This window comes from Brassica oleracea, chromosome C7 (assembly GCF_000695525.1).
Source record: "Brassica oleracea var. oleracea cultivar TO1000 chromosome C7, BOL, whole genome shotgun sequence".
In the NCBI taxonomy this organism is placed as follows: domain Eukaryota; kingdom Viridiplantae; phylum Streptophyta; class Magnoliopsida; order Brassicales; family Brassicaceae; genus Brassica; species Brassica oleracea.
The window spans coordinates 19,076,818-19,089,842 of record NC_027754.1 but is presented as its reverse complement, the minus strand read 5'-3'; the positions used below and the strand labels follow the sequence as shown (position 1 = coordinate 19,089,842).

Below are 13,025 nucleotides of genomic sequence, written 5' to 3'. Positions count from 1 at the left end.
GCTCTTAATTTTTAACATCGGTTTACTTGGTTTATTTTCCAATCCAACTGTTTAAAATCAAAACAAAAATGAAATATGTTTAGTCGACTGATATACCAATATATTCATAAAAACAAATGTTTGACAACCACAAATTTTACGGTAACATCCAAATATTTGAACAACTGAAACTTCATTCAAATTTTTAGAAGGAATATTCTTTAGCATCCTTTCCTGCTTCAAAAAAGATTGTCGATTTAAATTTAGGAAATCCACTTTATGATTTCTTCATGATAAGATAACTAAAAAACCAATACTTATAACTAGCTAATAAAAGTGGCAAGGTCTTCTCCTACAATCACGTAAAATTGAATATTCTTTGACAACATACCAGAGATTTTTATTAGTTACGAAAACCCTAAGCATTTGGTCTACACCTATATATATATAGAGCACATCGACATTAAGATCTACACAACTAAACCAAACAAAAATGTCTTCAAACAAGAGTATTTCCTTAGTCAAAGATGCTATGTCTTCAAACAAGATTACAAGAGCTTCACCTTGGTCAAAAACGTGAAGCCCTATAGAGATGGTTGGCGTCTGCAGGTTAAGTTGCTTCACTCATGGAAGCAACATACCAGTTTTGGTGGTCATTCATTAGAGTTGGTCTTAGCCGATGTCATTGTTTAAGCAAACCAATACAAAGAAACAAAAAATATTCCTTGAAGATAATAACCTAAAATGAGACTGTTTCAACTCAGAAAACTGTAAAGCAGAATAAACATGATAATTATGATCTACCACAAAACAATTTGTTCCTAATGCAACGAGAAACAATACAAGCTCTGTAAAAGTGAACAAACAAAACAAAACAAAAGTAATGATTCACTAAAATATCACACTAAATATTACCAAAACAATTACTCAGTACAACTGTCAGCAGGCGATCAAATTATATTAACAGTATAACTAGAAGAACTGTAATATATTCAAAATAAAAAACCAATCAAAAAAAGAAATCTATAACCTAAAACGAAACTATTCAAACAGAACAGAGTAATAAAAAGTTTAACCTTTGCTTTACTCTTGATTCTGGTTTTCCTCTTCTGTAAATTGATTCAGTTGGTCTTCTTTATCAATATGAAACCCATCAGACACATAGATAATAACAACGTCAATCCAATCCAAACAGCTTTGTTTGCTTTAACATCTTAAGCGAGAATTGGTTAAGCAAGAACATCAAAAGATCAAAAGAATCCGTACCTTTTTCAACCGATTTCACAATGTATAGCACCTTTGGTGACTGGTGAAAGGATTTAACAAGAGATGATTTCCTGATGGATCGTGAAGGATGAAACAACCCCTAACTTTTCCTTTGTTTCTGGTCGATGACAATTTTTTTTTAACGTAACGCTAACTGATTTTTTTTCCTGCGCTAATTAGTTGACCTTTAAAATGGACCATGCAGTTAAAATATGGAAATGGATAATCTGAGACAAAATAGCCTAATATCATTTGGTCCATTATGAGAGTATTATTTTTTTGAGCAAAATGAGAGTATTATTTGTTTCAAAAAAATAATTTTTTTTGTTTGCTATTAAGAGAAGGATAAATGTGAATTATAAAAATAAATTAAAAAATGTATGCGGTCCGGTTAAAAAAACCTTAAGAATGCTGTAATTGTGAATATATTTGTTATATACAATAAATGGTGATATATATTCATTTGTAAAAATCTAAATTAAATTTCCAACAATATTTTTTCTTAAATATATATATTGTGATCATTTATATAACCATACTAATTTGTACCATTCATAAACAATATATAAAAATGATCCATCTCATCCTTGATCCATAAATAATATAATACATCACTTATTTATATATCAAATGATAACAGAATATGAACAATTTACACAAACACAAGCAACTTAAAATTATAAATTAAGATAACACCCGCGCATCCGCGCGGGTCCGAGCCTAGTATTCTATTAAAACAACAACATGACCTATTGATATATGTGTATTCCAACTATTTTAATACAATTATTAAAACATATTATTAATTATTTAACAGAAATATTATAAAAAACAAAAATATGACTCAAAACATAAATATAAAAAATAAATTTCTAAAAAATGTAAACCAAAAAAGTGAAATTGCCACAAATACCTCATTCATAGTACCAATTTTCGTGTTTACACTAACTAATTTTACTCTCAATTTTAATGAAGGGTAAAAGACACTTATACCTCTAGGTTTAACTAATCTAGACTTAGGGTTTAGAGTTGAAGGGTGGGGTAGGGTTTTTGGGATGTGAAATTTAGGATTCTAATAAATATATAAATAAATATTTAAAAAAATATATATATGAATTTTTTTTAAAAAATAGTTTCAAACATAATTTTCGGTTTTGAAAAAGAAATGGGTGGTTGTTGGGTTTTAGAAACAGATTATAGATAGGATTTCATTGGTTTTAATGTTTGCTGATTTCGTATTGGGCTTTTGAAACGAGGCCTTTTAATTTTGCTAGGGTTGTTCGTCGTTTTCGTTTGATCTTGCTAAATCAGCAGACGAAGGTTCTAGAGGTCACAACGTTTGATTGTGACCACCTTTATTTCCTGTTTTTACGTGATTACCCCACTCCGAAGCATTCAATCCGACTCATTGCATTCCAGAGTAACTTACTAGAGCGTCGAGTATAAATAACCCCTCATCCAGAAGAGTACTCTGTTCACCTTTCTGATTACTGCAATGGTGAATTCCTTCATCCTCTTCGCAGACTTGAAAGCATGTCGTTGCTCTAACACGGCGGAGGTCCGTTTACTGAGATTATGGGAGGCAAGTGTTGACAGCTTCTTCTCGATGAACAGGTTAGTCAACAACTTTATGTTCTTATGACTGCCAATTACGTATTTCATAAATCTGAAAGTCTTAATGTTTTGGTTCATTCAGTGTTACGCTTATCCATGGGACCATCAACTCAAGCGGCGTCGATAATTTCCGGAACCGTCTCAGTGGTTTCGACTTCACATGAAGTAACAATAAATTCCGACTCTCACCTCTGAAAACTCCATCCGCTTCAGTGATGGAATGTCCTTTGAAGCAGAAAATGACTCTGATAAGGTTATTCCAGTACGTATCATTAACACTCCTCTTAATGAGCAAGTATCTACTTTTTGTCTTATTGGATTCAGGGCATTATTGAATGGTACTGGTCTAGCAGCAATGTTGTGTTCTTGGATGCTTTAGATTTATGTTTCTGTCAACTGAATTTGACATCCTGGTGTTTGATCTTAACATGGAAATCGAGAAAATTTAGAAATTAAGATCACATATTACATATACCCTGCTTTTGATCAGGTATGTGTTCCCATCTTTAAAAAAAAATGGCTTTTCTCTTTTAGGATTGATAAGTGGAAGCTTGATCAAGAGAAAGCATGGCTTTTTTCTCTGTCATGAAAATTGGTTTATTAAGTCATCTCCTTTTAACAGGACATTGGAAGCTTGATCGTTGCTACTAAAACTTCTTTAGAGTTTTCACCATCAACGATTTGATGCTTTTGGGGTTGACTCTGTTTTTCATACTTTGTCTCTTCTTTCGACTGTGTTTTGTAAACTCATGATTGTTCATTCTTCCATGACACTGTGTTTTGTAAACTCAGAGAATTAGAGAATTAGCTAGCCACATTTTCTGAGATACTCTCCTCCAATCTCAAAGAAGAAGAGAATCTTTTTGGGTTGGAGATAAGAAGAGACTAAAAGAGACAAAAATCATGAACATGGCTATAAACGTGTATCATTCAGTCTTAAAAATATTTTCTTCTTTTTGACCTTTTCTATAGATTTGAGGTTTGGTTTGGGACTTATCAATCAATAATACTAAAACAGTCATCTTTATAAAGAAGTGATACACATCCAACCTTGGTTCTTTTAATTTTGAGACAAGAAATTCACCGAGAAGACCCTCCATTAGGAAATAAACACCTCTTAAGGTTTAAATTAACTCTGCCATGCAATTGGTTAGCTATCAAAATTTAACATCCTATTGGACAAAAAGAACCATGATAAACAGCCAAAGAGCTCTCATGTAATTTTGGTTACTCTAGATCCTAGAAACAATGTTCTATGCGTTTAAATTACAAGAATGATAAGCAAAACGGCTGCCGAACACATACACTTTCAAAATTAATATAAATATTTCAAAGATAGATAAACATTCAATATTTCATTCTCCTTCCAAAAAATTGAAATCATTTTCTTTCAACAAATGATAGTTTAGTGAATTTACATAATATAATCCAAAATATTTGAAAATAATAATAATTCCTTTATTATATTGATTTTTACATTTTATTAAACCAACTTTAACCAAAAAGTGATTTTCACATTATTTTTTAGTTACCAAAATCAAATTTAGAAAAAATAATAAGAAAACAACATTTGCAAACCACAACCAAGGATTCAATCATAATCAATAATATTTTAATGAAAATTAATATAATATAAAAATACACCAATTTCAAAGATAGATAAAAAACATTCAGAAAAACAAAAACCAGAGATATTTTTCTATGATTTATTGAACTCATTCTAAAATAAGCAATACGTATCTCATTTTTTTTCTATTTTAGTAACAAAGCTGAAGCTCGAGAAATTAATAAGAAACAAAATAATGGAACCACAATCAATGATTATTACATAATCAAAACAAAGATTTAGACAATCAGTAAGAATATAAATAAATAAAATATAAAAAAAAAGTTAGTAAAAGTACCTAATATAATTCAAAATTATTAAATTTTAAGAAAGAATAAAATATTTCAAAAAACAAAAAAAGTAGCGGAATCCATTTATTAAATAATGTATCTCATGGATTTTCCCCATTTTAATAGTCATGAAACTCAAATTAAGAAAAATAAATAAGAAATTTTTGAAAATCACAACAAAAAGTTAATACATAATTAAAACTAAAATTACAAAATTAGTTGTAAAAACAAATTTAAAACATTGTGCGAAGCATAGAATAAATATATTATAAGAACATTCCTTTTGATTATTTGCATACCAAAGTTATGGAGGAACACCTAGCTACTGACAAATATGGATGGTCTTTTCACCAAAAAAATGGAAGGTCTAGCATGTATCATAATAAACATTTTAAGCCATGTCATAGTGAACCATCCAAAAAGTTGAATCAATGTTTTGAAATATCTATATATATGCATACAAATTAAAGATTAAACAACATTCTGATCTGCAACTCCAAAAACAAAACAAAAATGAATAATCAACTATTTTCATATAATCTCTCACACCAAAAAAAAAATACATCCAGGACCGAATCCACGGCAAACATTCCAAGTCTTCATACATAGACTCACCAACCAACAATCTATCACTTCTTTCCAGCTTTCATCTATCACTGACAATCAAGGTAATTTAAATCCGAAGGCATGAAGTTCACATTAATGTACTATAAGATTCACCACCTTCCTTATTTATGAGACTAGGCAATACGTTATGAATGAACTGACAACCAGAAACAATAATATAACTGCTGATTTTTTAGGGAACTATTAGGCCTCCGACAACAAAATACATGCACTATATGCTTCGAAAATTACAAATATAGAAACAAGCTATGCTCTATTACTTGCTGACATAATTTCATTTTCACTGCATCGATGAATGGGTTCGTAGGAACATAAGCTGTCCAGTATGCAGAAAACACATTTAAGATTTTAAACATCTTAACAATATAGAAAGGGGTTGTAAGTTTTTTTTAAAAAAATCATATTTGTGTCTTTTTCTTTTAAAGTGTTTTCTAATTCTATTGTCCACCAAAAATAAGCAGTTTTAATAACTTATACTTAGCTTCGATCATATTTACCTAACGACAAATCACAACATAATAATGACCCATTCGAAAATCTATTATTACTATTGACACAAAATATATCAACTCAAAATAATACTTTACAAAAAAACAAAATATATTTACAAAAAGAATACAACAAAAATTATTAAAAAATGTAGAAAACTCGCGCGTAGCACGGACACACCACTAGTAAGAAACATATAAACTACAAAATGAACTTTCACGTTTTTGTTGGAAAAAGGTTTTGTATAATAAAAAAATCAAAGGTCCAATTAGCAAGTAGATATTATTGTTATTAATGTGATAGTTTTAATCTAGGGGCTTGTTATGTTAAGTTAGTAAGATGTTCAATAATTTTAGGAATATTTAGTGGATCTGTTAACAGCGTAGAATATTTGAATATACCAAATCGATAGGAAATGTGTAATTCTTATTTTAGTTCTATGTTCAATTAAATCGATAGAAAATCTATAATCATTGATTTTCTGTTTAAAAAAAAATGAAAATCATATTCACGATTAATATATACTAAAACGAATGTTAATTTTGTATATTTCATGTTACTCATATAATTTAGTCTAGTGATGTTCTTGTCAAATACATTGCTATAGTTATTTGGCAGTAAATTTTTAATGTTAATTGTTATAAAATGGTTGTGTTAAAAAATATTGTAAAATATTTAGCAAAAAAAAATATATTGTAAAATGGATGGTAAAATTTTCCGCACGTAATGTTAGACTTTTGGTTTACTAATATATAAAACCAATTTATGAAGAGTTTGAGAATGTGATGCACGAAGGATGAAACCAAATTTTCATTGGTGTGAGAAATACAAATGAAATTATTGGATAAGCAAATTTTAGTGGGTTTGTTTTTTTTTTTTTTGACGATGATTTATTATGGCATTACAATTATGAGAAAGATTACATAGACGATTTGACAACCGACAATACTACCTGCCTTATGAGGATCTACGCCTAACTGCATCACCTGAGCCGTCCTATGAAGATCCACGCATGACTGAATTTACTTGCACCATGTTGAAGATCCCTTGTAAACCTTTCTTCCGTAGTCTGCAGTAATAAATCGCTCTCTCCGCGACTTGAAACCTGGATTTCCTCTATTCTGCAATAAATTGCATAGTCTGGGATTCGAACTCCAGACCTGGGTGTAAAAGCCTTTAAACCTTAACTATTAGGCTACGGTGCTTCCACTAGTGGGCTTGTTATTCACTCTTGTAAAATGAGTGAAAGCCTAAAAATTAGTGAAGGTGTATATTAAATGTCAGTGGCATTTGATGGTAATTATATAAGAAAAATTAGACTTAAATACCAAATGTATTTTAGTTTTAATAATTTACTAGGTGATTATCTCGTGCTCATGCATGGAATAAAAAAATTAAAAATATATAAATTATAGTATTGAAAATATTTGGTTTTGTATGCTTATAGGTTTTAAGTAATTTTGTAATTTGTTTTTATGATAAACAATTGTATTAAGTATCTTCATGTTTTCTTATTAATCAGATATGTGATTTTAAATATAATTTTTGTATTAATTTAACTATTTGATACGGTATGATGATTTTTTTGTGTTAATCAGGTTAAAATTGGTTTATTACTAGACAATACAGTTTATCATCTTATATTTGTAAATATATTTTATAAACTTTTCTATAGTTTGATATATGTTGTTTTCAAAATTTTAAAACAATAAATCGTAAATCAGATATGCATTAATAAACATAATTTGTAACATTTTAAAAAATATTAAACATATATAAATTTATAGATAACAGATAATTCATAATAATTGATTTAATTGTTCATATTTTGATTGGTTTCGCTATTTATATTTTTGTATTGGGTTATATCATAATTTTTGGTTATAATTAGACTAAAATAAGAACAATATTGTTCATTATACTTTGTTTAGTTTTTCCTTTGGTTGATATATATATATACATATATATATATATATATATATCATGTATGATTTTATATATGTATTTGAAGAAAATTTATGTTAATATTTTACAAATTTACAGATATTTATTTTTTGTTTATGTTTTTTGGAAAAATAAAAATAAAAATAATTTTATTTTATATATTATCTATCTTTTTACATTTTGTAAATATTTAATTGTATTTTTTTGTGCTATTGTAAAAACAAATTTAAGCTAAACATTAAGCTAAAATTTAAGCTAAAAATTTAGTTAGTGCAAAAAAGAAAATTTAGTTAAAATTTTTATTTAAATTTGATCAAGAAAAAAGGAAATAAAAATAGTTGTTATCAACGGAAATTATTTATAATAGTTTTAGTTGTTATTATAGGTTTTAAATGTAAAAGCTTGATACATTTTTATTATTTTTAGTTGTAATTATAGGTTTTAAATGTATAAGCTTGATATATTTTTATTATTGTTAGTTGTTATTATAGGTTTTAAATGTAAAAGCTTGATATATTTTTATATTAAAGTTATTATTTTTATCTTCTAATCCTTTCTATATATATAAAATAAATTCGTGTTTATTAATGACATACTTTAGATATAAAAATAAAAATATATTTATATTTAATTAAGATATTGCCTTTTCTATTAAATTCCTTTTTGATTTGTATAAATTTAAATTCGATTTTATTAAATTTATAAAAAAACTATATGTTTATATGAAAGATATTTCCTTTTCAGAATAAGTTGATTTGGAAACAAATACTAACAAAGAAAAATTTAAATAATTTTTTTAATAATATCATTATAATAATTAACTTAATTCATTAAGGTTATCATTGTAATTAACCTTTCTAAGAATCAATGTGAGAGAGACACGTGGGAAACTGACTTATCAAATAATATTATAGAGATATAAATAAATGTAAATAATAAAAATGTAAAACTATACATTTTTCAGATAGATGTTTAATGTAATATTTTTATGAAAATCCGCGCGTAGCGCAGACACACCACTAGTAAGAAACATATAAACTACAAAATGAGCTTTCACGTTTTTGTTGGAAAAAGGCTTTGTATAATAAAAAAATCAAAGGTCCAATCAGCAAGTAGATATTATTGTTATTAATGTGATAGTTTTAATCTAGGGGCTTGTTTTGTTAAGTTAGTAAAATGTTCAATAATTTTAGGAATATTTAGTGGATCTGTTAACAGCGTAGAGTATTTGAATATACCAAATCGATAAGAAATGTGTAATTCTTATTTTAGTTCTATGTTCAACTAAATCGATAGAAAATCTGTAATCATTGATTTTCTGTTTAAAAAAATCAAAATCATATTCACGATTAATATATACTAAAACGAATGTTAATTTTGTATATTTCATGTTACTCATATAATTTAGTCTAGTGATGTTTGTTAAATATATTGCTATAGTTATTTGGCAGTAAATTTTTAATGTTAATTGTTGTAAAATGGTTGTGTTAAAAAATATTGTAAAATGGATAGTAAAATTTTTGGCACGTAATGTTAGACTTTTGGTTTACTAATATATAAAACCAATTTATGAAGAGTTTGAGAATGTGATGCACGAAGGATGAAACCAAATTTTCATTGGTGTGAGAAATACAAATGCAATTATTGGATAAGCAAATTTTAGTGGGCTTGTTATTCACTCTTGTAACATGAGTGAAAGCCTAAAAATTAGTGAAGGTGTATATTAAATGTCAGTGGCATTTGATGGTAATTATTTAAGAAAAATTAGACTTAAATACCAAATGTATTTTAGTTTTAATAATTTACTAGGTGATTATCTCGTGCTCATGCATGGGAATAAAAAAATTAAAAATAAATAAATTATAGTATTGAAAATATTTGGTTTTGTATGCTTATAGGTTTTAAGTAATTTTGTAATTTGTTTCTATGATAAACAATTGTATTAAGTATCTTCATGTTTTCTTCTTAATTAGATATGTGATTTTAAATATAATTTTTGTATTAATTTAACTATTTGATAAGGTATGATGATTTTTTTGTGTTAATCAGGTTAAAATTAGTTTATTACTAGGCAGTACAGTTTATTCTCTTATATTTGTAAATATATTTTATAAACTCTTGTATAGTTTGATATATGTTGTTTTCAAAATTTTATAACAATAAATCTTAAATCAGATATGCATTAATAAACATAATTTGTAACATTTTAAAAAATATTAAACATATATAAATTTATAGATAACAGATAATTCATAATAATTGATTTAATTGTTCATATTTTGATTGGTTTCGCTATTTATATTTTTGTATTAGGTTATATCATAATTTTTGGTTATAATTAAACTAAAATAAGAACAATATTGTTCATTATACTTTGTTTAGTTTTTCCTTTGGTTGATAAATATATATATATATATATATATATATATATATATATACATACTCCCTCCGTTTCATATTAAGTGTCGTTTTAGAGAATTTTTTTGGTTACAAAATAAGTGTCGTTTTTGATTTTCAATGCAAAATTTATTAATTTTATGCAAAATTTATTTTTCTATTGGTTGAAATATGGTTAGGTGTATAGGTAATAGTGTTTTTTATAGGAAATCTACAAAAATTAATTGTTTTCTTAATCTGTGTGCCGAAACCTAAAACGACACTTATAATGAAACAGAGGGACTATATATATATATATATTATGTATGATTTTATATATGTATTTCAAGAAAATTTATGTTAACATTTTATAAATTTACAGATATTTATTTTTTATTTATGTTTTTGGAAAAATAAAAATAAAAATAATTTTCTTTTATATATTATCTATCTTTTTACATTTTGTAAATATTTAATTGTATTTTTTTTGTGCTATTGTAAAAAGAAATTTAAGCTAAACATTAAGCTAAAATTTAAGCTAAAAATTTAGTTAGTGCAAAAAAGAAAATATAGTTAAAATTTTTATTTAAATTTGATCAAGAAAAAAGGAAATAAAAATAGTTGTCATCAACGGAAATTTTTTATAATATTTTTAGTTGTTATTATAGGTTTTAAATGTAAAAGCTTGATATATTTTTATATTAAAGTTATTATTTTTTATCTTCTAATCCTTTCTATTTATATAAAATAAATTCGTTTTTATTAATGACATACTTTAGATATAAAAATAAATATATATTTATATTTAATTAAGATATTGCCTTTTCTATTAAATTCCTTTTTGATTTGTATAAATTTAAATTCGATTTTATTCAATTTATAAAAAAACTATATGTTTATATGAAAGATATTGCCTTTTCAGAATAAGTTGATTTGGAAACAAATACTAACAAAGAAAATATTTAATAAAATTTTCAATAATGTCATTATAATAATTAACGTAATTCATTAAGGTTATCATTGTAATTAACCTTTCTAAGAATCAATGTGAGAGAGACACGTGGGAAACTGACTTATCAAATAATATTATAGAGATATAAATAAATGTAAATAATAAAAATGTAAAACTATACATTTTTCAGATAGATGTTTAATGTAATATTTTTATTTTTATATTGTATGTTTACTTATTATTATTATTTTTATATTGTATAGCTGTTAATTCTATTTGTTTTTTTATATCAAATTGTAATATTACAATAGATATTTAATGTAATATTTCCGTTTCTTCGATTGTATATTTAGTTATTCATTATTTTTGTTTTAGTGTAATAGTGTCACGTAATTTCTTTTGGAAATTTCTAATAACTTCTTTTGGAAATTTTCTAGCGTGGACATTTTTGGAGCATCAAATAGTCTTTTTTATTAGTATGGATGACTTTTCCAAAACGGGTCAATATATGGGAAATTGTAACATATAAGTTTCTATTATGAACCAGATTGTGGATTACTCATAACCAAGAGATTATATCATCAGCGGCCCAAGAAAGAGAGAGTCGGCCAGCTTTTCATTTTTCTTATGTCTTTATATTTTTTTTTTCCTAGTTGGATTATGATTTGTACTATTTCCATTTATATATGACGGTGTAATCTCCTATATAAGGAACCTCTATGTTATGAATAGAGATAGACTTTTCCATTACTTTCACAACACGTTATCAGCACGAAACTCTAAAACCCTAAGCTAAAACCAAATCGAAAAAATCCTAACCCTAGCCGCGACCCGACGAACCCTAAACCTCGATCGCGTCTCTTGTTCCCGCATCTGTTCCAGCTCGCGTCCCTGATCAGCTTCAGCCCAAGGTGTTCCTGATCCTAGCTCAGACGTTCGCGACCTGAGAGCAGTTCCAGCACGCGATCTCTTCCCCGTTTGCGAAAACATCAGACAGCTCGCGTCCGACGATCAAGGCGTTCCCGATCAGCAACAAAGGACGTCTGCGACCCGATAGAAGCAGCTCAATCCGATAGGAGTCAGCTCGCGTCCCGTTCGTGTTCAGCTCGCAGTTCATCCTCCTTGGTGGTCCGGTTCAACAATCATCTAAGGTTAAAGGTAATTCGAAACCTAAGAACCTATAATCGAATTTGGATTTCTTTATTTCTTGATTTCTTGATAAAGAATGAAACCCTAAAATCCTAATCTTTATGAATCAAAACCATAGGGTCATAGATCAAAACCTAATTGAGTAAATCGAAGCTCAAAAGTTCGATACCCCAAGCCCTAAATCGAGATTGATCTATTGATCAATAAAAATCAAAATCTCTAATGGTTTTGAATCTCAAAACAAACTCCTTTTGATCTAAGATCAAAATCGAAAATCCCAAAACCCCAATTTAGAAATCGGTTTGATTGTTTTGAGAATTGAATGTTTTGATCGAATGTTGCATAATCCGAATTAAATGTTTTGAGGTTTCATATTATACTAGGTTGATAGTTTCGTGATATAATCAACTTTTCTGAGGTTTAAGATGATTTGCTAGAAGCTGATTGATTGATAAAACCCTAATTTCGAATTGAAACCCTAAACCCTAATTTGCGTATTCCTAAAATCAGATTGCTTGATTCCATCTTGCTAATATCAGCCTTGAAACTGATTGTTTTGGTTTTTCATGATTGAAAGCCTATTTTTTGATTGAAACCCTAAATTGTGTAATGCTTAAATCCGTTTGATTATTTTTGATTATTGATCCAATTGCTAGTCTTGATAAAACCTAATTGAGTCTGATTGTTAGTCTAGCTAAATCTCATACCTGAAACTGGTTGATTAATTGCTAAA

General features: G+C 27.1%; 1 long non-coding RNA gene across 1 annotated transcript; it reads left to right on the top strand.

Annotated features, from left to right (window-relative positions):
• The first annotated feature begins 2,554 nt into the window (after window positions 1–2,554).
• LOC106304758 lies at window positions 2,555–3,835 on the top strand. The gene is made up of 3 exons (XR_001262825.1): window positions 2,555–2,859; window positions 2,942–3,349; window positions 3,482–3,835. It is a non-coding gene; the product is annotated as an uncharacterized LOC106304758 (long non-coding RNA).
• Window positions 3,836–13,025: the final 9,190 nt, after the last annotated feature.